Genomic DNA, 27736 nt, shown 5'->3' on the forward strand with positions numbered 1-27736 from the left:
GCAAATATAAAACCCTCCAATTTATTAATTTTTAGTAGAATTTCTGTCAATGCTGTTTTGCAATCTCTTAATTCATAATGCGTGTACTCATGGCCACGATCTAGTAAATGGAGTATTCTTGTTAGTACTGGGTAGAATGCTTCAAAAGATTGCATGTCCCCTGTGGTTTCCAAGATATAGAAACCCAATGGATGATTCGAGACCTTTTTAGGAGGTCCCATGTTCAGTTCCACAAAATGAGCAATGCTGCCTTGTCGTGTGTACTGTGGAAGGGCAGTAACATTGGGTGAAATGCATTTGTTTCCTCTGTTCTGCCCCAGTAAGTCAACCAGGATCGAATGGAGGATAGAACAGGTGCAAAGCGCTGATCTCGGAAGCAAGACCGTGCAGAGAAACAGCGGTTCGAATCCCAGATCCGCGCTTAGAATCCGTTACAAAAAAAAACAATTCAATATAAATATAAACCAGTGCTCTTTTGTCCAATGTTTTTTGATCAGAACCGATCAGATGAAAGCAGTATTTTAGTGTTCATTTGAGTCTATTTTACATGGGACTGGGTGTGTCTCGCCTAATCTCGCCACACAAGTACTAGAGCAGCGTGGGTCTTCACTTCTCCACAAAATGCATAATAGGTCTTGTAGTTTTTGGCCCATTCTATTTAATGCAATAAGAAAGAGTCCCACCAATGCTTTTTATATTGTTAGACCCAAAAGAAATTCCCATAAAAACACTAAATTGCTTTAATGAAATTTAAAAATGGAGGCATTTTACGATATGTATGTCCTTTCTACTGGCTCCTCCTGTACAGCAACTCTGCCAAGGGCTTAATTGTATTTCTGTATTTACCTCGCCTCCTACGTTCCAGTTTTCCGAATGCCATATAAAGTGTTTATCCGTCTATTTAATGCATAAAGGAATTTTCCACAGTATTGGCTGTAGTTTATTCAAGGCTACAAGCTGAACCCCATGCCCACCCCACGCCCCCAAAGAAACCATGCAACGGCTGGAATGGCGTCTTGAATAATAGCTGCTTAACGGAACCTTTTATTTCACCCTTCACCCGTTCACCCTCAGGGCCGAAATTAAGATTTCATTAGCAGGAGCTAAAACTAGCTCCTGGTTATCAGCCATTACCTAGTAGGCAGTAGCTACTCCTAGAGAACCAGGAACTATTACATAGCGTGGCAAACCTCTACATTTTACGTGAGATGCAAACTTGATATACAATTCATTATGCTTCTTATGTATATGTTATGTTGCGCTTGTAACACGCCGTAACCCGCATGCATCAGGGTGCACATATATAACGAAAGACAAAAGACTGACAATGCTAACAAGCCATGAACAGGGGAGAGGCTAGCGAATATAAAGCGGCGCAGAAATATTCATGGGGAGTAAGGAAGTCTATTCACATAAGAGCGTCTTAAGCCTTTCCCAGAAAGCAATTAGACACATCTATAACCATTATACACATTACAGATGTGTCTTATGTTTTTTGTACACAAGCCAAAATACAGAAAGTTAACGCCACATAGGTATATTTGCGTGGTACCACTTTGTCTCAGGAGCCGAAAGTAGCTCCTGGTAGCTGTTGGTGTCAAGCTAACCAGGCTCTCCTGGACTAGGAACAGGAGCTAAATATCTCCGAGCTCCCCTCAATTTCGACCCTGCAACCTTCCCCCATCAAACCAGAGGCATTTTCTTGCTTAATTCAAAGACGTTTAATTGTAGACCAGTATTTGTGGTGGTCGGCAGAAGAGCAGCATCTGGACATGTGGGTGCATTGGAGAGTACACACATTTTTGGGGAAGCAATCAGCCTTTACCTCACTGTACAAAATGTCCAATAAAGCTGCCCTTTGCACAGCATAAACGTTATATGCATTGTTTCTTGAAATCTTGTGCACTTCAATTGTCTATTTTAATTTCCAATGAAGTCTCTCTCACACAGTGTTCTAAAATGCATATGCGATGACCAACGTGTTTGGCACTGTTACTGCTAGCTTTTTTCAAGTTTTTTAAATCTGTAAAACCAATACAAATGGACACTATTGTACCATTATTGTATAATTTTCTGTATGATTACCATTTTACATCGGAGCTGATATTGCAGTTCAGTAAAGTGTTTGAAAGTAGACCAGAGTTTAAGACATCCTGGCTGAATAATCTGCAAATGTTGCAAACGTTTTCAGAACCAATGTTTGTACTCACTCATGCTACGATTTGTACACGTAATAATTCCAAATGTAAGCGATGTGAATCCTAGAATGACGAAAGGGGATAGAAAGCAGTGTGGCGACTCCAGGGAATTTGTTTCCTCTCCCCAAGGGGCAGCCACCCCCGTTCGGACAAAGGAGGTGCGCCCGCTAAGCTTAAAGCCTCCTAGGGGGTAAGGCTAGCAGGATCCCACTGGGGTTGACCCGTTCTCCCCCCCCCTCCCATCCCCAGAGAACAGGTAATCCCTAGATGGGGATATGCGGTCACCTCCATTGTCACAAGAATCCCATATATAGGAATTGACAAGTGATGCGTTTTCAGTGCATGTATCTAAGGTTGGTATGGTTTCTGACCCTCTTCAGGCACCATGCTCAAATCAACCTGGATAATGAGATAGAAGCCCTCCACCTCGCTACCACAGAGGTGAAGAGCCCATCCACGTTAGGAGACAGGCGAGCAGAACCGCACAAGAGAGGGATCTGCGTCCTGGAGAGACACGCCGGCACTAGATGTCGTGCTCAGCTGCAGTGGACCATGCAGAACATCCGGCTGATGAGCCGCAGCCGAGAACAAGGCATGAGAAGCTGGAGACACCTGAAGGCGAAGAGGGCCATGAGGAAATGCAGAGCTGCTGCCAAAATTCTGTTGGGAGCTGACCACAAGGGAGCACCTGTTCCAACCAAGCCCGAAGGAAGGTGACCAAGCAAGACCCCACCACCTCCCTGTCCCGCTAGACCAGAGAAGCACTGCCTGGAGGCAACAGACACGTTGGGTCAGAGGAGTTGGCAGTTGGGCGTCATGATTGATCCAAATGAATCCAAAGCTGGGTGAAAGCCCAACAACCCCAGGGCAGGGCAAAAACAAGGGTACCCCAAGACTGGGTAAGCAGTAAGAGATCCCAAAAGGGGCAAGATTAAACCAGCCCTGAGTTGGTCCAGAAGGAGGAAGACCTCCAATGTGAGGAGGGAAACCCCAAGACTCCCAGGGTGGGGCGGACGAGAGAGTGGAAAGGACATTTTTTTGAATCCTTCAAATAAACGCTGAGTACTGATACAAGCAGTATGATAAACGTAAAAGGACAGAGAAGAGGTGAATAAAGAACACAGAGTTAAAGTGAACTCTCAAACCGGGATGAGCAGGTAGGTGAAAGGCCTTTTTTTTGCTGGCTGAACCATGGTTCTAGGGACCCCTTTACAAGGAAGAGACTAAACAGTTGGTCAGAAGCCAACCAACTTTTAAATTTTCGCGAGAAGCCATAACTTTGTGTTCTTTTTCGTAGTTTCTTTTTGTATTGGTGGTAGGAACAGAAATCGGGGCAGATGAGGCTTTCTGGACGACTGACAAACATTATGGGCCCGATTCATAGAATAAAATAGCACTGAAAAACGGACGCAAGCGTGCAAAACGCATGCAAGCGCCCATTTGTTGATTAATGGAACACATTCATGGAGACCTGCGCTGAATCCGCGCGGGTCCAACACGTCACTGCGACACCACTAACGCCTTGCGCGAGACGCCCAGCAAAGGCACATACCGTCTAACGCAGTCACCTAAAAAGGTGGCGGAACGTGTGGAATGGGGAACAACAAACGGAAATGTGGGCGTTAGGTGGGAAGTACCACAGTAAAATACTTGCAATGCCCACACGCGTGTTAACATGTATTCATGGAATTGAACTGGGCTCTCCTGCACTTGGAAAAAGACACGCTAATCCGGAAACATGTCCGCCAAGCGAAAGCAGGCGTAAGTGTCACGAGGAGGAGGAGGAGGAGGAGGAGGAGGAACCACCCACTCTGTGCTCCCAAGCACTGAGCCCCTTGGAAAAGGTGCTCAATGTACTGCATTTTTTTTGGCCACTGGGTCATGTCAGCGGACAACTGCCATTGTCGTGGGCATTTCACAGGCCATGCAGACATGCTGCTTTCACCAGGTGTTGGCAATCATGACTGCACGCCTCTCAGTCCGCAGGCACATATACATGCCCAGAAAGCCAGGCCATGGTCCAGGACTTTTACGGGGTGGCGCGCTTCCCTAAAGTGCTTGGTGCCATCGATTGCACCCATGTGGCCCTATGTCCACCTAGGGGCACAGAGTAGATCTATCGCAAGCACTGGCATTCCATCAACGTGCAGGTTGTATGTGATGCCAACTATCTGGGGTCCACCCATGATAGTTTCATATTCAGAATGTCACCCCAACAGCAAGCCCTGGAAGCTGGGAGGCATGGCAACACATGGCTCATTGGTGAGTACAAATGGCCCTGCAAATGCATGCGTTTCTCACAAAGACAAAACCACACCACTGTCAACCCATCTCAACTCTAAAGGGGACAGTGCCTACCCTCTGAGCACCTACATGATGATGCCAATACGGAACCCCACCACATCACCCCAGGTAAGCTACAACGCAGCCCATATTGCAACTAGGGGCATAGTGGAGCGCACATTCAGAGTGCTAAAGTCATGCTTCCGCTCCCTTGACCACTCTGGTGGTGAGCTAATATATGCGCCACCAGTAGTGTGCAGGATCATTGTGGCAGCATGTGTCCTGCACAAGGTGTGGCGTACCAGTGGACATGGTGGTGCCCTAACATCCCCAACCACACGCAGGGCGGCTTCGCATGGGAAGGGAAAAAAGGGCACATGGCAAGGCTGCCCATACCCAGCTTGTGGCACAATTTTTCACCTAAAATCCAAGCCCTGCGGAGTGCACACAGGCCTGCCACATTCCAGGTGACAATCGATGACAAAGGGACAATCTGTCTCAACCTGAAAACTCTGCAAATGTGTCCTCGGAAGTGCTACATTGTGTGCATCCCTTAGTACTAAAAGTATCTCAATCTGGTGTGCACAAAAGGAATACATGGAAAATGGAGTATGCCACAAACGGCATGACAAAGTACACCTCTAAATGCCGGTATGTCACCTAAACCCTCCCACACTTCATGTCACCTGCTTGACACACCATGCCATGGCATGCAATGTCTAAACCGAGAAATACATGGCCAACTCATAACACTATTGTCACAAAGCATGCAACGATCAACCTAAAATGTCCAGAAATAACTCACTCATCAATATAATCATGTACACAGGAACATCAATTGGCAAGTACAACAAACCAGAAAGACAGGACCCAAGAGTTAATTTGTCTGACCGTGACCATACCCAAATGCACATGTACCTCAATGTCTCGTGACTTGCACATGCCACCCTTCTAAATTCCACCCTTCTAAATACGTGTGGCACTGCTAACCAAAGGGGGCCAGGGAAGGGCATACAGCATGAAGGCTAACAACAATGGAGACAGTCAAGGCAATACATGAAGATGGAACATGAACAATGGATGCATCTCAATGTACAAACATAAAATGATGGCAACCATGCACTGGACAAACAATCATGAATCCCATTAGGGGTGTATACACAGGTCGGACTTGAGACTGCCCACAGATAGAATGGAAGCCCAATGCCACTGTGTAAGTCACATTCACACGCTGCACTCCTAGCAAGCCCATGGAAAGGGGAAGCCGGAGTGGCATATGTGTCTTGACCCAAGGCACAAACACCAACACAAGACAAGCCTCTATGGGACCAGATGGAACCTACAGTGGATGCCCTTGGTGGCCACACAAAGCAACACACTGTCACATAAATGCACAATAGACAAAAAACGAATAAAAAAAATAATGCCCATGGGGTTCTGGGGGGCCCACCCAGGAGTGAGGAGGTGCAGGGTGCATGTCAACACCCACATGTGTGGATGTCAAAAAAGAACCCTCCATGGGTTAATGGGCCACACGGCTATGATCGAGTGGGAGACCCGTCTCTGCTGTCGCCACTCTCTGGCGCTGCATCAGAATGTGTTAGCGGAAAGGGAGGATAACCACACATAGCCCTGGTTTGGTCCTCCATGGCAGTGGCCGTGCGGGAGTGAGATGCTTGCATCTGCAACATGATGGCCCGGAGGTCCCCTTGCAACACCTCGCAGGATGCACGCAGTTCCTCCGTGATGGTATGAGTCATCAGTTGCATCTGCTGTTCAGACCGTCTACTGCTGGCTGCCTTGAGTGCAGCCAGTGTAGTCCTGAGGGACCTATACTCTGACCTTAGAGCTTCCCTGCTGGCCCGACCCTCTGCAGCCAAGGATGCACGCAGAGCCCTCAGTTCCGCCCGTTGGCTCCTGTTGCTGGCCACCATGTTCGGCCTGTGTGAGTGGCATGTGGACCGTAACGCCTGCTGCCAGTGCTCCCTGTCTTGCTGGGGGTATCATCGAATTGGCCACCCTATCCATGCCCTGAGTCAACATCTCATGTGAAGCAGCCTGTTGTGCAACAGCATACATGGACTGCTCCCACAGCGTATCGCCAGCTAACACATGGCCACCGCATTGGCGGACCCCACGCCTGCCTAGGCCAAGGGTACCTGGCCCTTGATGTGATGACGCAGTCTGTGGCTGCAGGAGTGCATCCTTCCCTTGATCTGCCCCGGGACTAGGAGTCAATACTGTGGAGCATGACCCTGCAACCGTAACCACCACAGACGGATGTCCCGACACTGACTGGCCCTTTGAGGAGTCTCTTCCCACACCCCCTCCTGAGGATGCAACAGCACCCACAGTCGATGCACTCACCTGCGACACCACAGAGGTATCAATATCTGATTCACCACCAGAGCATAAGGCTTCCTCGAAGATGGACTCAGACTGAGTCTGGGCCAGGAAGGCCTGTAGCACCAGTGCAACTTCATGGGCTACCACACCACGTCCTCCACTGGTGGTTGGTTGTGGCACACTATCCTGCTCCTCCTCCTCCTCCTCCTCTGCATCCAGTGCCTCACCACCTGCACATGGACAGCAAGAATATGAAGAGCCATGTAAATATCGTAGACCACACACATGGGTATCATAATGTCGTCATGTAACACATCAACATGTCATGTCACAAACTTACGCAGTGTCGATGCATGTGAAGGCTAGCATGAAAGCAGCTATGGACCTGTGTGGAATAGCTAAATACAACCTGTAGTGCATGGTGCATAGGACCTGCTACACACATGAGCACCTGACTGGCATAGTTCATCCACCAACAACACAGATGCAAAAACACATACCATGTACCATAGCCATTCCTGATCTGTAATACTGCCTTAGATGGGACTTGCTGACTACTGAACCAGAGCCATGTACAATGGGTGTGACATGACAGGTAAATCATAAACTCAATATCACGGATGTCACACGGTGCAGCGATGCAAGGGTGGTGGAATGGAGTGAACCCAGACACACCCATCCCATGAGGCAAGCTCATATTGACATCACGCGAGTGAATAGGCATGGTGAAGGTGAGACCTGGGGTTGGAAGTGAGAGTGGGCAGTGCAGTACATGGGAATGGCATACCAAATAAATACAACTACATCATCGATGAAAATGCGGTGTGCTGGTGGAAGTGTATGTGCAGACTACAGCTGTCAATAGCTGCTAGAGGGTTGTAGGGATACAGTGAACAACCGAGTGTGGAGTATGGCAGTGAGGCAGTGCATGGGTACAACTAATAATGATGTATTATTTATATAGCTCCTTAAAAGAGCACATATTTACATACAATATCACCCAACCGAAATTGGTACTCATTTATCGACTTCGGAAAGATAAAAGGCTGAGTTGGCCTTGCTGGGATTCGAACCTGCGACCTGCATATCACGCTCGGATTGCAACAGCGAGTGCTCAACCCGCTGAGTTACCTTACAACTGGTGGCTCAGACACCCGTGTCGGAGATCATAGTGTGGGCAGGTGACTTCTGCATTCTCTGTCATCCAGGTCTCCAGCAGGGGAGAGGAGGTAGAGAAAGCAGAACACATGAGGAAGGATCATAAGAGCCCCCAGACCCAGAGATGGTTCACCTCCAGTGCCATTGAGACGGGGAGGCTGTAGCAGAGGGAGGCCCCAGCCGAAGATAGACATTAACCACCAACTAATTGCTCTGAGAAGTAACTGACCCTGAGGGAGTAGGAAAGGGATGATCAAATACCATGAGAAAGAAGCAAATTGGGAAGATGGAGTTGAAGGAACTGCAGCACCAGGAGCCATAAGGCCCTGTGGACAATGCAGAGCGGTTGACAATGAACAGTAATAGCCACTGGGAGCCAGTGCCATCATCAGTCCTAGGGAGACACAATACCTGCCACCAAGACAAAAGGACACTCCCCACTCTCCAGGTCAGGATGAGTTGAAGAGGGAAGAGATTAGAGGCACAGAAACTGGGTATAGGCCGTTGCAGTACCCCACCATAAGTATGACCAGTCCTCTGGAGACATTGAGCTACTGGGGGAATCGGAGGAAAGGAGGAATCCCCCTGAGGAGGTGCAGCTGGCAGGGTGACCCGTCATGTCCGGAGAGAAGGCCAGTGTGGAGTGCAAGATTGTCACAGGCTATCCGCCATCACAGGTTGGAGCAGGAAGAGGGCCAAGAGAGCCTGGACAGAGTGACATGGAAGGAGTGTGCAGGTTTGGTGATGGGGTTCGTCACGGTGTGCAGCACATTGGGAGTATGCAGTCTGCAGGTCAACGAGCACGTGTCAGTCCATCATGACATGGTTCACCCATTAGTCATGCAAATGCAGCCAGAACTGCCAGACAACCAACACACTTCATCCAAGCAACATACACATGACCTGGACACACACGCATCACCACTTACCAGACATTGCCTCATAGATTGGCAGGTCTCCCACGCCTTGGATCTGCTCCACATCAATCATAGCACCTATGATCTTCTCATGTGGAGTGAGGTCATTGTCCTCTTCTGGTAACCCACCTCCAGTCACTAGAGTAGAGATGTAGTTGGCACCCATCTTACCTTTGGCTCGGCGCTGCAGGTCATACCAACGCTTCGTTGCGTCAGTAGCTGAGCGCCTCTCATGGACCAAGGCGTTAATAAGGTCAGCGACACTGCCACTGGGCCATACGCTGGGCATATGTGTGTGCTCCCTGCCTGCACAAGCATGTCGCGTTAGTGTATCTGCACGTAGTCCACGAGGACCTGGAGCTCCTCATCACTAAAGTTCCTCTTTTTAGATGTGCCCTGTTTGCCTACTGCACGCTTTGCCTTCTTATGAGGCTGTGCACACCCTGAGTGGCTGGGACCACTTGGGTCAGTAGGGGCTGGAGCACTGGTGGCCTGGGCTGTGGCATCACACACTGTAGGGGCCCTTGCAGGTGGCTGTACCTGGGTGCCGGTGCCATGACGCTGTACAGTTATCCCTTCCCCTTCGATGCACGGATAGCATCTGCCCCTGCGTCTCCGTGGGGAGTGGAGAACCACAAACATGGCTGAGTGACCTGGAGGCTGGGTGGTGGTTGCTACAGCTGCCCCTGCAGCTACCTGATCCTGGCGGGTGCGTACAGCAGGTGACACTGCTGCTTCTGGACCCTGGGTGCCGGTGCAATGACGCTGCACAGCATGTCCCTTCCCCCTCGATGCACGGATGGCATCTGCCCCTGCGTCTCCGTGTACTGAGGTGAGGAGCACCACAGGCATGGCTGAGTGACCTGGAGGGTGGGTGGTGGTTGCTACTACTGCCCCAGCAGCTTCCTGACCCTTTTGGGTGGGGGGCATGGCTCTCCCTGCATGGGGTCGGACAGCTCCGCCACCTCGGGCGCCTCTGCCACCCCGGCCTCCCTTCCCACTAGTTGCCCTCCCAGTCATGGCACAGATGAATTGGTGCAATGGGAGGTGCAGCTATAGATTGTCCTGGGCAATTTCAGTGAGGGGGCAGTGTACGTGATGTCAAACATACCAGTGTGCCCCAGCAAGGCTCAATGTAACCCCTGGGAAAAAATAAACGGGCCACATAACGCACAGGCACCCCAAATATGAAAAAAAGTGTACGCGACCCTCCTGCAGGCCATTGGTTTATTTGTAATGCGCACCAGACCCAGAGGTATCAGAGCGCAGCAGATACAGGAATGCTTTCTGCTTGAGGTTACATAGTTACATAGATGGCAAGCAATGTTATACAGTAGAAGTTAGATGATGCATACAAATAAAGAAAGGATTACAGAATGTACACATCCAGTTGGAGGGGTGTATGTGTCAAATACAGGCAAAGAGAATAATCAACACATTGATACATAAGTTACCAGGTTAAAGTATATCATAAAGATAAACTTGGTGTTTTCTATTTACAGAAGAGTTCAGAAAGTGGTGAGAGGAAGAGATGTCGGTCTTGCGGACCAACTAGTGGTTGTTTTCTCTGAGCCATTTCAAAGTGTTATGTTTGAATTTTTGAAAGGTTTGGTCTGCCCTGCGGAAGGGGGGTGGGGGGGAGGGAGTTCCATAGTTGAGCTGCTTTGACTGGGAAGCTGCTTCCTCCAGCTTTAGCCAACTTTGACCTAGGTACAACGAGGCAGTTAGTGTTAGAGGTCCTAGTGTGGCGGCTGGAGATTTTTCAGTTGAATTTCTCCATGAGGTACCTAGGAGTGGCATTGTTCTGGCACTTGTGGATTAACGGGAGGGTTTTAAGTGAGATTTTGTCACTGGTGGTCAGCCATTTGTTTTGTCTCCTTATATCTGAAATGGGCTCTCTTCTAGCAATACTCTGTGCTGCTCTTAAGGCATTATTATGTAGAATTTGGATCCTGTTAACGATTTACTCGCTCGTGCCCAGGTATAAAGCTTTACAGTAGTCCAATTTGGACAGAATTAAAGCTCTGGCTAGAATGGTGCAGCTAGTTTTAGAGAGGAACGGTGTACCTGCTCTGATCAGCTTGCATGTTTAAGCTGAAGCGGATGCCATAGCGTTGACCTGTTTAGCAAGTGTGAGGGTGGAGTCAAGGCTGAAACCCAGGGTTTTGACCTCTTTGGCAACTTTAATGATATTGCCATCAATATTAAATGAAGTGTATTTAGAACAGAGTTTATTGAGGTTGGAAGTAGTCCCTAGAGTGATGAGCTCAGTTTTGGCACCATTCAGGCATAGTCCATGGACAGCCATCCATGCCTGGATGATCTAGATTTTATTTACCAAGGCCAAATCCTTGTCATAATCCCTGGTAAGCGGTATGAGAATATGGGCGTCATCTGTATAGTGTAGGTTACACTGAGATGGTCCCGAGCATCGAAAAAGGGCTTAGTAAATGTTATACAATGTCGGTGAGAAACCGGATCCCTGCGGCACCCCACATGTAATAGGAATAGGATCCGCTGCTGTTGCTGGCGAGAAGACCCGCATAGTCCTATTGTTCAGAAAGGACTGAATCCAAGCTATAGCCTCCTGAGAGAGGTGGGCTGCTGAGTCAAGGTGATTGCATAAGACCTTATGATCCACCAGATCAAAGGTGGCCGAGAGATCCAGTAAGAGTAGCAGGACTGTGGTCCCCTAATCCCTGAATTGGTCGATCTGTGCTTTGAGGTTGATCAGCGCGGTTTCAGTGCCATGTTGGGGCCTGAAGCAAGATTGGCGAACTCCAAGGAGATGATTGCACTCAAAATTTTAGACTGGGTGGCCTATGTCCAGATACAGGAATATTTAAAGTAAAAAGGGCACTGTCGTGATCGGCCTATTGGTGTTATCGAGAGATTGTTTTTTGAGGAGTGGTAGGACCTAAGACTCCTTTAAATTGTTGGGGGTAGTACCAGTGGTGAAGGAGGCATTAATTAGCTTAGTTATGAAAGGAGAGAGGTCTCTTGCTGCATATCTAATAATTTGGGGTGGGCATTTTTCTACTTGACAGTTTGATGATTTTAGGGTAAGGATAGTTTTTTCAACCTCTAGGACTGAGACTTTACTAAAGTTGGAGCGTTGTTGTGGTTTATTTGAATGCAAAGGAGTATTGGCCGGTCTATCAATGTTGGGAATATTAGCCTTTTTGTTGGGGATTTTGGCCTGGAGTGACGTAACTTTGATTAGGGCTTGCTGGATGTTAGAGCACCAGAGTTTGTCTTTCACACAATTGTCTGGCACTTGAATCGGGGTTTCTTGCTCTTTTAGGATTACAAAGGGTTCCTTTGAACTTGAGTTAGCTTGGAGAATCCCGTTGTAAGTTTCCTTTTTTGTAAGTATTTCTTTCTTGTAAAGGGACGAGATGTTGGTGAGGTTAGATTTGTTTTAATTGGAGGCTAAGTGTCTCCAAGCGACTTCACATTTTCTTTTTTCCGCTCTTAGAGTTTTGAGGTGTGGAATGAATCACGAGTTTAGGTGGGCTCTAGGTTTGCTTTTCCTCATTTTTAGCAATGCAATGGTATCTAGAGCTTTGGTCATAGCTTTATTGTAGGCGTCTACTAAGGTAGACGGGTCAGTGGTATCTGGCCGTGAGTTAAGGGACGGTATCAGTAGGGGTATGAGCTTGTCCGCCATCGTATTCTTTTTATTCCTAGTTTGGATAGGAGGAACTACTGGGTTATTTTTAGGGGACAATGTTTTGACAGCTAGTGTGAATGCTAAGAGGTGATGATCAGTCCATATCTGGGGGGAGGGGTGGGTAATGGCAGTGATTGAGGCATTACAGTTAGTCTGCTAACCAATCTAGTGTTCTCCCTTTGTTATGGGTGGGTAGAGACACTCTTTGGAAAAGGTCAAGTTCCTTAAGCACATTAGAGATAGCTAAGGCTTGCTGGTCTTTAGAGTTATTGAATCCCAAGTTGAGAGCACCCAGCAGGAGTATTTGGGAGGAATCTTTCAGATTATCAGATAACATAGTGGAAATATCTTTCTCTAATGTGCCGATGGGGCCTGGAGGTCTGTATATTAGGTGAATTGTAGGTGTTTGTGAGTCGGATATAGGTATTTTGGCAGTAAGAGATTCACAAGATTTGATGTCGATTGAAGGGGCTAGTCTTATGTTGAGGTTGGTTTTGGCTAGGATAGCTATGCCTCCACCACGAGCATCAGCCCCATCTGCTCTGAGAATAGAGTAGTTATTAGGTACTGCGAGCGTGAGGGCAGGACCTTCTGCTGCATGTAACCATGTTTCTGTTATGGCTAGAAAGTTGTAGTCTTATGCATTGATTAGATCAGCTAGCTCAATGGCATGCGCCACTAGTGATCTGGCATTAATCAAGGCACCCTTGAGGTGTGGGACGTGGTTTTTTTAGCAATAGGTTAGATGAGATGCACTTGCTTGCTCCTTCATCAAGTGTTACAGCAGGATGTTTACTCTGTTTTCTTGTGGTCAGAAAAAAACCTAACGTACACTGTGGCACCCAGCAACACAAAAAATACGTACACGAAGGACACGTAAGCTACAGTGATGTTAAATAAGGAGTTACGCAACACACAGGGGCCCCCACAGATTGCAAAATGCGTACGCAACTAGGTCAGCCTCAAAAGTACACGCACTTGTGCGCAGAGGCAATCCCCCACCAAAAGAAGAGGCTTGCACGCAGTGAAGAGATCGCGTGGAAACTAAGTCCACACATCCGTCCGCTATCACTCGGAAAGCGTATAATGCTCTCCTACGCACTACTTTATCCCGATCTTGAACGCCCGGCCCAACGTTCAGCACGTGTCATGTAAGTTACGAGCTTAGGGCCTTTCCTCTGAATCCACACTAACGCGCTGGTTCTGCACGTGCAGAGTCCATCTGTTTCCGTCTGTCCACACGAGTAACACGGAAGACCGACGCTCCTGCCTACCAGCCAATTTATCAGCCTCCAACTGCCTACGAGCCATCTGCTGCTGCCTGCCCACTCTGTGTACCTGCTGCCCTCATGCCTTGCATTTTTGTGCCTGCTCATCAGCCATTGCCAGTTATCCGGTCATCGTGGCCACCTCTGCTGATCCTGAAGACTCCAGACTGCCATACCACTGCTCCACAGCCCAGCCCCAGGACCACCTTGCCCACCCACACCTGCCTCGGGGGTTGCCATGTCTGACACAGCACCCCCCCCCCGGGCAGAGGGCTGTCAGCTTGTCACCCAGGGAAGTTGGCATCCTGGTGCATTATGATGCTCTCTTCTCCGGACCATCGCAAGTCGGCAATGAAGGACGGAAAAAGATCTGGGCGGATATTATGGGTGCCATCAACGCGGAGGGGGTGGCACCCCACGACTACACACGTCCCCAATCGCTGGGAAGACTTAAAATCCAGGACCCACAACAAGGCCCAGCGTTTCTACAAAGCTGGTGGACCGAAGGGGGCGCCGGGCCGGTTGACCACCGTTGAGATGCGGGTCCTGGAGCGCTTCTACCCAGTGCTGTATGCCCAGGTAAGTGTCCATGTGTTCTTGTCCACCATAGTGCATGTTGACGTGTGGCTGGAGTGTGCACTTGGCCCTTTATCTGGTATGCCTCCTGTACAGATGTCTCTGTGCATGTCGCAGACACTGCTGCATGTGACTCCATTCAAGTGTGTGTAACATCAATGGTGTCTGTGCTGAAATGCGTGATGCGCGCCAGCATGTAACGACGTGCACATGTTTGCAACCCCAAGTCTGGACTGTGGCATGCCAGATGTGACACGTGGGTGCTTTAGCGTACATCATGGACATGCATGGTGTACATGCGCTTGTGTCTGAATAGTGGGTGTGTGACTGGACAACACTCTGTGATGTATGTTACTTGAGCTTTTGATTGTGTGATTGCCTCACGCTGCCAATTTGACCTCAAGTGCACTCTGATGTGATAGCTCCATGGGCTGCCTCATGACTGTCAGGTGATGTGTGTGAATGAGATGTGTATTTCCCATGATGCGTGTGAGCTGAATGCACAATTCTGATTAGCTGGCAATGTCTGTGAATGTCTGTTGCGAATGACAGACATCATTGTGCATGTGTGTGAATGGCACTTCCCTGTGTGTAGTGGACAGTGATGATGGTTGTGACCTTTGACAGTGCCACTGATGTACATTTGCATTGTGACACACATGTTCAGTACCCTGATGTTTGTGTTCTATGTTTCCCGATCTACAGCGACGATTGGAGAAGAGGGCGGATAAGGAACTGTGGAGCACGGCAGCAGGGATGCCTCCACCAGGCGTAGACGCAAGGCCCAGTCTGCATCCCCGGTACTGCCATCTTCCAGGAGCAAGGAGACTGGTGCCACGTCCAAGTCAACGGCCGCAGCTGCTGAGGGTATGTCCAAGAGGGTGAACGTGGTGGAGGAATTCTCAGCAGTGGGAGGGACAGGTGAGCCCTCACAGGGGCAAGACACTGCAGAAGAAAGTGGGGAGGCATCCAGGTTGGCGGGGGAAGGAGAGGAGGAGGAGGAGGAGGAGGAGGAGGAGGAGGAGGAGGAGGAGGAGGCCGCCGCCACATCGGCCCAGCGGGGGTGATGATGTAGGTGTGACTGGTGCAGTCCAGGGTCAGGGGCCAGAGGCAGTGCCGGTCACCGTGGAGGGGCCTGTGCCTAATCCTGTCCCTGGTATGCAACTGCACCAGTATGCAACTGCGGGCATACCCCAGGCCGGACCCATCCGCAGGTGGTGGATGTTTCCACCCAGATGGAAACACCAATTCCGGCCCACATACCACCAGGGGCCCCTGTGTACCTGTCTCAACCCCGGCGACCAGTCCGGTCGAGACCACATCCCTGCCAGGATTGCGAGTCGAAGGAGGATCAGCAGAGATGGCCACCACGGAGATCCATCCTGCGACAGGACATGTGGCAAAGGTGGAAGAGCAGGCACCAAGCAGCAGGGCACATGCACGACAGCCCCGGGGGTTGTCATCGTCCCAGAGGCTGTCCCGGAGGCGCAGGCACCAGGCTGTTCCGCGGCTGCAGGCTCGGCATAAGAGGCGACAGGACTCGGGGCTTCCACTGGAGGGGAGGAAGGTATCGGCTATTGGGCAGGAGGCACATATGACCTTTCAACAAGAATGTCTTCCGTGTTGGGGCGATTTGGCCAGCAGATCGGAGCAGAGCGGCAGCGGGCACAGGGGGCACGACCATGGCAAAGGCAGAGAATAGCCTGCGTCGGGCGGATAGGTGGGCTGAATTACTTGAGGAATCTTGCAGGGAGTTTGAGAGGAGCACATTGGAGTCCCTGCAAGCCCTCGAGGGGAGAGCACAGGGCCGCCTATTGGAAATCGATGCAATGTTCGATGATGCCCTGGCCGAGACTTTGGGGGCGGGGGGGAATGGTGAGTCAAAGGACTAGCCCGCTGCCATTGTACATCGTTCTTTAGGTGTACATTTCCTTTTGTTTTTTCTTTCTTTGGAGTTTTTGGACTTTACTCCACGTTTTGTATACAGTTCTTTGTTTTTATTCATAATTTTTGGACATGGTTTGGGACAATGGACCCTTGTTTTTGTGTACATAGTTCTCTTTTCAAAGGATCCTCTTCAGTTCACCATGGAGTAACGGTTTACTTTTTATTTGTGTTTTCATTTTGGACTGCTTTAGGGACATTGACCACATCTTTACTTTCATCTTTGTTTGACTTAGATTTTTTTTCTCTTTGATATTTTATTTATTGGATCATTTGATGCTGATTTCATTTATTTGTTTTATATGAGTAGGACTTCAATACTGTTTTTACAATATATATTTTGATGGAAAATCAAAGTGCTGTCTGGTCTCGATGGTTTCGGCCAAAATTCACTCTTGCTTACTCTGTTCTATGTCCATGATGCTGGCCTATGTTATGTTTGTGCACACATGCATGCATGTGTCATGTTTGACTGAAAATGGCATGTGGCCTGTTGTGGTGTGCATGACCAGTGGATGTGTGTTAAGGTGTACTTTGAGTGTGCAGCGTCTAGTGGCATTTCATTTCACATCTGCATTTATGTCTATCGGTCCACAGTGTGTTGGGGGCTAGGGGTGCGGACATGTGGCGGGGCCTTCCTGCAGGTTGCCGTCACAGGTAGGGGTGGACAACATGAGGTGGGGCCTGCCTGCAGGTTGCCGTCACAGTTGGTGGGGACGACTTGAGGCGCAACCTGCCTGCAGGTTGCCCTCACAGATGGGGGGGGGGGGGTTACATGAGGTGGGGCCTGCATGCGGGGTATGGACACGGGTGATGGCGGGGGTCCCATGAGGGCTGCCTGCGGGGTATGGTGATGGGGGTCCCATGTGGTGTGAGCTGCCTGTGGGCTGCCTGTGGGCTGCCTGTGGGCTGCCTGTGGGGTATGGTCATGGGTGATGGGGGGAGGGGGAGGGTGTTGTCCCATGGTGTGGGCTGCCTGCGGGGTATGGTCACGGGTGATGGGGGGAGGGTTCGGTGGTTCCATGGTGTGGGCTAACTGTGGGGTATGGTCACGGGTTATGGCTGCTGGGGTCTGCTTCCAGGGGATTTGTGTGTGTAGCGCATTGTTGGGGAGAATTCTCTGTTGAGGCTAATTTCCCAAACCTAGTGAGTCCCCCAGCAGCTTTGCTGGATTTTTGGGGTTTATTTTTTTTCTCCTGCTAAGAGTGAGACTCTCTTTCTCCCACTCTTAGATATGATTTGAGATATCCTTTGACTTTGTAATATTTTATGGGCTATGGGGTCTTTTTTACTCCATAGGGCTTCATGTATTTTTGTTATGTTACACAGCACCCTCAGTGCCGTAGCACCGGGGTGTCATAGTGACCCCCAAACATAGACTCCGTATCCTGGGACTGACTACTGTCTCCCAGGGCATGTAAAGTCACCATTGGCTTTACTAGTCCTAAATTGTGAACAGAACCAGTACAAACCATCATATTGTGGGCGTACTGGTAGGGGCAATTCGATTGCCCCTGGGTCTGTTGTTCGAGGGGGCACTGTCCAGTTCCCCCTGGGCGAGTTTTGGCTGGTGGCAGTGGATACTACTTTATATATTCAACCGCGAATATATTCCTATGGGATTTTCCCATTGTTCGAGGCTAATACTTTTTAAACATAGCCTCGAACATACCGCCGGTTTATTTATTTAATATTAATTCACCGGTTGGTATTTTTTGCCAGAACTCTGTTCCAAAATGGAGTTTGTGTTCGCTTCTGTGACTCCAACCCAAGTCGAGCCCTTTGTTCCACTTTTTGGCGGGCTTCTCCACAGAAGCCTCCAAAAGTGGTGCCACTGTCTCTGGGTACCACAGGGGGTGTGGGAGGGGGTTTAGGCACCCTGGACTGAGTTGCCTCGGCAACTCAAGTCACACTCTTGTGTGATTTGGCCCAGTGGTGAGCCGCCCGGTTCACCACTTAGCATGTTTGAGTGACAGCTAGGACTGGTGAATGGGGGTTTTCTGCATAAAAGCAGGGCTTTGGGGACTGGGACTTCAGACGTCGCCACAGGACCAAAGAATCCGAAGAGGGAGAAGCTGAGCCGACCTGCAACGACGACACCACCGGTGGAGCCCTGCTGAACCGACTCACCACTTCCAACGACAGAGGAGATCTTCATCCCCAAGAGTCTTCTTCCTTTGACTGGTAGGGATAACCAGTTTGCCCGCCTTCCCGGATCATCTCGTGGCCGCCTTGCCTGTGCCAAGCACCCCGGCAACTGGAATACCACGTTTTTCCACTAACGCAAATAAAAGGATAGTACCTTTTTACCGGAGAACTCCGCGGCTGGTTTCTTCCCTGGCAGTGCCATGACCTTCAGCTTTCCTCCACATCGAGATCATCTCTTCCTCTGGACGACGCCGCGAATTGCACCCGCTGCCAGGAACAACTGCCCCCGCTAGAGGATCCTCTCCACTTTAAAGGTACTGTGTTCGCCTGGCCTCCCTCGCAACGGTCTGTGTGGGGCCACTCTTAAAGCCTCAACTTACCACTTGGGTTGGCCCTAGGCTGGCTAACTGAACTTTTCTAAACTGAACTAATTCCTTCCTAAACTCTCTGCAAGACTTTCCAAGCCTTTTAAACTGTGTGATCTTGGGCGCATTGGCGTTCGACTCTCTCCAAGAGGGGGCCTGGCCTCTGAACTTTTTGCTCACAAGTAGACTTTGTGTTGCCTGCCTGCCTTGCTGAGTGCTTCAAAGGATTGTGTTGTGTGGTGTTCCTAATTTCTGCCTTTTCCCTTTCTTTTTCTTAAACTTATTGGAGTGCCATCTTTAGTTAAGCACTCACCTCTGTCTGGAAATAAGTGGTGTTAACTAAGACTTGTCTAATAAGGGATGTATATATAATAGTGACGGTGTTTTTGAACTTACTTATTATATTAGTGCTAGAGTGTTTCTAAGTGTGTCTTTAAATAAATAATTATATACTTGATATCAAAACTCTGGTCAGTGTTTGCTTGTGCTACTGTATTTTGGTACCTATCTTGTATACTCTATATACTGTCTAACTCTTCTTGAGAGACGTCTGGCTGCTCAGCCACAGCTACCAGGTAAATCTGGGTGGTACAGACTGCTACCAATTGGGTTTACTGCCAACATCTGTAGTCTTATGCCTTTTGCAGTGGTCCCTAAGGGAACTGCACAGGTTTCTGCCTAACATGCATTTACACGCTGGCCTTTCCATGTGATTTGGCTGGTGCGACCAGGGTACGCTCAGATTTTTCACGCGATTACGATGGGGGGGGGGGTGCTGTGTGCTGGGCCACAGATGGCAGAGGGCCTTGCGCCGTATTGGGCATTTCACTGGCTTTTTCCTGCGCATGGGGGTGTGTTGGGGGCGTTTCTGGCGCTGCTTGGTGTTCATTGCACCACGGCTACTGATGCCTCAGAAAATCCATGAATACGCGTGCCGCGCAATTGCTGGTTTGCACCACGGCTGGCGCACGCTCCTTCTCGGCGTGCGGCGCTTGCGCTGGATTCTATGAATTGGGCCCTATGTTGTTGGACATCCTGATGATCACTCTTAACTTCTTTTTTGTTCTTCAAAATAGGGCTTAGGCAATTGGGGACATAAAGGATTATTTTGAATAAACTGAAAAGACTAATCATTGAAAATGCCACCCAGTCTGTCTCCTGATTCTGACTTACCACCGCAGTTTGCCAGTTAAATGCCACAGAGACTGAATGGACTGCCAGATCGTCGTCATGAGTTCTGTCATTTTGAACTAGCACAACTAGAAATCGGTTTTCCATTTTTCACTATACAATGCGTTTGTGTAGTGAAACATCTAATAATTTTCTATTCTATTGTACCTCCAATTCACAAATGTGTACCTGACTCCATTAGTGTATCCAGCTAAATTTGCTTTCTTGCTATTTCCATAGAATTTCCGACTCTGGGGAAGACTAACCATGATCCCATACTTGCCAACATGACCCATTCCAATCTGCAGGTGCTTAACCAGTCCTGTTTTTTGTCGGCACTCTGGGATTTGTAGTTACAAGTTTCCCATTATAAAACTCGGACTACAATTCCCAGAATACAAAGAAAAAAAACAGGACTCAATAAGCACCTACAGATTTGGAATGGGTCATGTTGGCAACTATGTGATCCAAACAAGGCACAGCAAAGAATGTGTTGGTCAAGATTTTATTTGAAGAAGTCTCGAATGGGGTTGGTGAAATGCCCGTGGGGCCAAAGGGAAAGGACTAAAAACAAAAAGGAATGGTTTTTGAAAACATGTCGGTGAGACATGGTCAAGGCGTTGCCAACTTCAAACATGGGATTTAAATCAAAGATTCATCTAAAACCTATCTTTAATCGGTCCTTGTCACGTCAGTGATGCACTAAGCTATTCCATGAATTGCTCCAACGAGATGGCCAACCAAAATCGTGCCAATAAACTAACATTAAGCAGTCCTGTTAACCCCGGCTATCCCTAGAAAACACAACACAGTTCAATGTTCCACAGCCTATCACAATAATGTCCAGCGCTATACCGCAATGAAATCCAAAACAGCACAGGTCGTCACACCCAAGGGTTCATCTCGGTCTTTCTGGCACTTTCGCACCATAACTTTCTTTCCTAGGATGCAGGCTTCTGCTTGCATCCTCCATCAGGTCTGGATGTCACAAGTTACAGATTTCTCCTTCAGGCCTTCTACAGTGTCGTCCTCTCCAGGTCACTGTTTTAGTTTGCTCCCACTGAACTGACTCCCAACAGGCACCTCTATTAGGCTGTCCCCTTCTAGCCTGTAGATGCCAGAGTCTGTCTTTAAATCACCAACACTAATTCCACCTTCTGAGGTGGGGCCTTTCTCCTCTCCCAGAGTGATATTTCATGGTTCTTTCTGGTAAGCAGTTCTTCAGTGCTTTCTTTACTCGGGCAGCAGTCTCTCTGATAGGCCTGGAGCAGGGCTAGGTACGTCTGCCCCCTGCAGGTATAAGACACCAGGCTAGATTTCTCCATCCTTTTTATATACCCATGGTCCCTCCTGTAAGCTTACTTTTCATTGGAGACACACTTAACTCGCTTTAGCTTACAGGGTTGTTTTTTTTCTTAGAGGCCCTGATTATGCTTGTTATCAGTTTTAGTTCTAATATGGCATTGGTTATATTCCTGCATTTTCCCATTAGGTTAATATAAGCATTTTGAAGCTACAAAGCCAATCACAACGTTCAGTAACATCTTGAATTCCCTTTATTTTGTTGTGGGGAGCACAACACTTGGTGCGGGTAAACGAGCATTTGTAACACTTATGAGAAAAGCTAACATTGGGTTCGCCTCCCGCGTATGTTGCACTCAGGCCGCAGCATTTGCACTTGCCAATAGCCATTGGCTATTGATGTTTGACTCTTGGTGAGTAAGAAATGGTGTCTTATGTGACTGTATAGAATTGAGGTGGCGAGTGAGATTTTATGGCTGGCTAGTAGCTTTTAACTTGAATTTATTCCACCTGCATTGTAAAAGCCTTTGACCATGTTGGTGGCTGTGCCTGAGGAAACAATTTTCACGTGTGGTTTCCACTTTTTAACATTAATGGGCTAATCTTTAACCAATATTGCAGTAATCTTAATCGCAAATGATTTTTCTGAGGTTCGTTGCGCCCATGGGATGTATTTGTGCACTTGGCAACAGAGCTTCTACAGAGGCAATGTATTCTTAAAGCACGGGATGCTGGTACTTGTAACTTATCCCTAACATCATGCAGGTGGTTCACAAGAAACGCAAAGCAATCCCTCCTTTCTACCCTCTGAGGCCACACCGGGCACCGGCTGGACCACCCAAGTTCTATGTGACTCGGTTTCTCCCATATAAAAGATGAGCACCTCTGACTCGCCACAGTACATATTCCACTTTATGATTAGACTGTCGACATTTATCCCCATACAAATGATAATTGGATGTGTGCTGGGTCCCATAAAAGAATCCCTAGAATGCAAACCGTACATGAAGTGTTGTGTAATTTGTGTTAGCTTAAGTGCCCCAAACCATCTGATAAGTGTCTAAAGCCTTTCAAAACGCTCCACTTATCCTCCAGTTCTGCAGATCAAGTCTGCAATTAATAACATTCAAACTATTACTGACCACAATATAAATACTACTCTGGCAAAAATATTGTTCCCGATCCATTTGAGTACCATAGGCGATGGCTTATTGGAGATGGATCCAAGGGGCTTCTTCGGATGTTTTCCTTGTTTACTCCTCTGTAAAAATTTGAATTTCCATTATTAAAAATAAATCTCCAGTTCTTTCAAATCAGAGTTGGCATGGCTTGATTTCCATGTACTACCGAAGGTCACCATTTATTCTTGCTGTGGATAGTTCTGATATGTTCCAAGATTGTTTTTCAAGGGGCGAATGGTGCTTTTCCGTAATTAGTGATCAAGTACATATTATCACATGCACAACATACAAAAGCTTCTGCTATGTTTCTTGTTGTACCCTAGAGTTTATTCTAAAGCTGGGGCTGATCTCAAATGAGACTGTAATTGCTTTCCTATGTGATCAACTTGTATGGTTTTTTTGTTTGGAAGTCTTTAACAATCACTGATATTAGCTGATGTTTAAATATTCTCATGATTGCTTTATTATGTGCATTGTAACTGGCAAAACAACCAGACCACATGGCCTCTTTTCTAGTGCAACGTGTGTCCTCCGTCAAAATAATCTAAACTATTCTGTTTACTTCAGATCTAGCAACTTCTAGAACTTTAAGTATCCTTAAGCAGAGAATTCTGGCTGGAGTTTGCATTTGTTGAGATTGAAAGCCATCTGCTCGACTAGATGTTCATTTATAGAGCAGCAACGCCACATAGGGAATTATTTCTTTTACTCAAATAAAAGCTGTCTCGAAACATAACCCAATCAACTGTCATATTTGAATATTAGAAAAGGTGTGGCATAACTGTAATAACTTTGGTGGACCATGTATTTTGGAATGAAGCGGGGCAAACAACCTTTGGACAGAACAGAGTTGTTTATCGCTGAAGTTCATTTACCCGCAGCTTAAATTAATATTTAAGAAAGCAAAATCCAGCCAACTGTTACCATCATACACCTGACCCAACGTCCATATTCCAGCTTTTTTCCATGATACCCAAGATACCATGTTATCAATTGTCGGTGCTTTGCTTTTCGAGAGGTTTGATTCTTCACAAAGCAGATATTTCTTTACTCTAACCAGATTACTCCTTACTTTCTTTTATTACATGTTTTATTGATGGCAGAGTAGTGGCCACAGGAAGTTTCCTGTCCATGAGTAATACATTATTTAATTAGAGTGGGTAGACCTCATTCTGTTCAGTAAGGACCCCATTTGTACTTTCCTCCCCATCCTATACACTTTCAACACTTCTGCAGGGCGTTCCTCTGACCTGTACCCCTCCACGGAAGTCCTTCAAAGGGGAACCTGCTCCACATTGCCACTCAACTCTCGCTCAGCTGTCAAACACTCCTCTGACATCTGCCGTCTCCTTGAACTCAATCTGGATGTTCTTGGTCTGACCAAGACTTGGTTCATGGCCAGCTCTGTCACAAGCTTTAGGAGAAAAACAGTTCAGAAGTTAAACTGAAACTGATTTTTTTCTTTACAGAGGATTCCCAGCTGGACGACTGGGAATGTTCATGAGCATGTGAATCCATGCCAGACCCATGGTGGAGAACAACAGTTACAGGTAAGTAACTTGTTCCTTATCTTGTCCAAACTTGAACAATCTGTTATCAAATGGGGTGGGGATTCCAGTACCCACTTGCCACATAATCAGCAAATTCTTATCTCACCTAGGGATACCCATACAGCCACCCAAAATGTCCTTGGAGGGCATAGTATTACATTTAATATCTAGATATTTCCTTACAATGTTACTGTATGGGTATGCTTTAAAATACTTTGCGCGGTGGCTAGAACCCTCAATATAGCTCGTATATTCCATACTATTGGATTTAGATACAAGCACCGCAATTTGTTCTCCATCTTGGGAGTACAGTGCACACCGTGAAACTGATTTAAAAGTCCCTACTGACAGTAAAATTAACTTCCATTTCCCTGCCTACAGAAAAAAACTCTTTCTCGGCAGGCCCTTTTTAAGAAGGACATTGAAAGTGTTAAAGGCAAACCATAGACAATGTATCAGTGAGTCTCCATCAGCTGTAAAGCTGTAACCAGCTTCCTATACAACAATATTAACTTTTGTCTATACACTCCTTCACAGTTGGCCAGATTAGGTTCCAGGGTTAGATATTCCATCAGGAGTGTAGGACTTGTTTTGAAAAGTTTACTTAGGGTTTTGTCTTCCAAGTTTGTCTAAGCAAGACCTAAACTTGCTGCCCCGAATTCCGACCCTGTAGGTCATAATAAAGCACATTTTTGCTTTATCAAGTGTAACCATTTCTTCCATACCTAAAAAAGAAAACATTGATTCCACCCACTATTTTACTTACTTTGTTTTACTGATTCTCAGTGTTTTTCCCATTTTAACTGGTCATCTACAATTACACCAAGATATTTGTAATCTCTGACCACCTCTAGTTCCTTATCCTGGAGGTGCCATTTGTAATTATTCAGTCTTTTGTGCCCACTCTTAAAGACCATTATCTTAGTTTTCACTGTGTTAATCTTCAAATCGTTAACTTTTGAGTATTGTTCCAGGGCATGTAATATTTTTTGTAGTCACTGCAGAGTATAGTCAATGATAATCAAATCTTCTGCATAGCCTAACCAGGAAATGATGTGGCTCCCAAATTTGACAGGGCACACATCTGATGAATCAAAGGCAAGCTGAAGATCTGCCAAATACAGATTAAGCATGAAGCCAGTCGGCAACCCTGCTTCACTCCTCCCGTTGTGTAGGCCACATACATAGCGAAAGCCAGTTTGGTTTAAGGGCAATATTTTAGCGCTCACACACAAGTTGCCAAGCTCTGCAAGGAGGATCCTGGCAAAGATTTTTGATAGGCTACTGAGCATTGCGACCATCCTGTAGTTGGCAGGATCGTTTCACTGTCCCTTCGTAAACACTGGCAATATTGTGCTGTCTTACCAGGTTTTATTTTTTTTGCATTTTTAAAGCGCTCACATAGCCCGCGGGCATTGAGGCACTGTTACAAGAAGTCTTTTTTTTTTGCGTAATTGTTTTTTTTTTGTCTTAGTTGCGTATTTATAACGCGCTTAAATACCCAGAGGTTTCTAAGTGCGGACCCGGGGATCGAACCTGCGTTGCTTCATGTCGTCTTGCTTCCAAGACGAGCACGTTGCCTTTGAGCTATCCTCCCAGTTTTGGGATAGTTCCCGATTTACTAATTGCGACCAGTACTCCAAATAATGTACGGGCACATAGTATAGTTAAGGGTCCAGTTTCACTAGAACATTGCATGTTCAATCTGGGCCCATAGCTCTAGAGACATTGAGTTCACTAATTAATTTTGCAAGGGCTCTGGTTGACCGTTTCAATGGCCATTCATTTCCATATAAACATTCCGCCTCAGATCTGTCACATCCATCTTCCCCAATATGGAGGTAACATACTCCTACGACATTCTACTGGATACCGCATTAAGTAGAATCCCTGGGTTATTATTTCTGTTGACGATTTGCCAAAACCACCTATTGTCATTCACTGCTTTCACCATGCCCAACCACACTTTTTTTTTTCTTCTTAAAGGAGTTCTAACCCACTTCTTAAATTGGGTTTTTCTAATCTTCAGATTCTTAATTGAACTTTTGTTCGAGGCTACCACCCCAGGATGTATGTGGTTTTGTATTTTTTTTTCAAGGTCCCGTCTGAGCAGTTTCTTTTTCTAATTTGACCATTTCATCATGACCTTTCTTTTTGGATTTTGATATTTCCTTATTATGCCCTTTTATTAGTTTCATGCTATCAATCTGGAGCCCCAGATCCTGAATATTGGTCATCACCTTCTGAAACTCCTCAATGACCCATTCAGCGATTTACTATATGAAAATCAGGAACTGATTCCATTTGGTCCTCACCATAAAACTGTGCGGAAAAACTCGCACCATGATCAAAAGAAATCTAAGGCCCTCGGAAATGCAGTTATTGGTCCTCTTCTGTTTAAAGAGTTACACAATCGGCAAGGATTTGGGGTTTTGATTAAGTCACTGTCAGTCTACGAATGGAGAAAGTTCAAAACCACAGTCTCTCAGAAGCGGTTTGACATGGTCTTTTCAAAAACAAATTGACAAATCACTCTGCAAGTCACCAGGTAGCCAGAGAAACATCCAAGGATCTGCAGGCCATTCTCCCCTGATGTGCATGTTTGTGTCTCATCTATAAGAACAGGAACAAGAATGTAGTTCATGGAAGGAAATCCAGGAAGGAACGTATGCTCTGGAAAATAAACTTTGTTGCCCAAGTGAAATTCACCAAAGAAGTTCTGGACTTCTGGAGCTATATTCTCTGGTCATACGAGACAAAAGTAAAACATTTTGGACTCAATGAGAATTGTTCTGTTTGATGAAAACGAAACACTGCTTTTAAAGAGAAGAACCTCGTCCCAACTGCCAGCATGGTGGAAGGTGTCCTTGTTTGCAGAGGTTTGTTGCCTTTGAGACCTGGGTTGCTTGCCATCATTGACAATTCTGAAACATTCGAGAATATATTTTTAGGAGAAGGTCGGGCCTTGCGCCCATGAGCTGAAGCTGAACTGAATGCCGGTCATGCAGCAAGACAATGTTCCTAAACAAGCAAGTAGATCTTGCTTGTTTAGGAACACTGAATAACTGCACAAGATATTAATATGCATTTTAGAATTACCTAGTCAACAAAGTCCAGTAAAGCCCAATAAAATCTTCTGAGGGGGACTTAGTGAGCTATCATCCAAGGAATCCCTGACACAGTTCACATACTCTTTCACACATTGATATTGAATGCTAAATCATTGCTAGGTAGATAAATGGTCAACGTGACTAGGTGTAGTAGCATTGGTTTAATCAGTTTATCTTTATCTGTTTGGCTTTCAGTTGGAATTTAGTAACATTTTTGGGTAGTGTTGTGTAATGTAAAAAAAAGTCTCACATGGCTAAAAGGCAGAGCATATTATGGATAGCCTTGCGTTTCAACACTTGACTGCTGTAGCAGATGGTGATTACAGACCCGTTATGGGGTATGGTCCCCAATGCTCAACCTCCTTTTAGCCATCACTGCAGAGAAACTCCATGTTCACGAGGGACAGGAGGTCTTAATCGCACCTCACTCATTGACGTAGTTTGTTTTGTGTATGTGCAATCGGGCTGGCTGCAAAGACGTATTCTCACTAGGAACCTACATGGTTTCTCTTGGATGAAGTGTGCTAAGAAAGAAAGGTTTTAGCTA

The 27736-nt window shown here is 47.0% G+C and overlaps 1 protein-coding gene across 21 annotated transcripts in view; it reads left to right on the forward strand.

Annotated features, from left to right (window-relative positions):
* The window catches only part of DLG1 (discs large MAGUK scaffold protein 1), a 2685689-nt gene that overhangs the window by 467616 nt on the left and 2190337 nt on the right, over positions 1–27736 (forward strand). The window lies entirely within an intron of this gene.

Source organism: Ambystoma mexicanum, chromosome 10 (assembly GCF_040938575.1).
Source record: "Ambystoma mexicanum isolate Mex_15411 chromosome 10, UKY_AmexF1_1, whole genome shotgun sequence".
Classification (NCBI taxonomy): Eukaryota; Metazoa; Chordata; class Amphibia; order Caudata; family Ambystomatidae; genus Ambystoma; species Ambystoma mexicanum.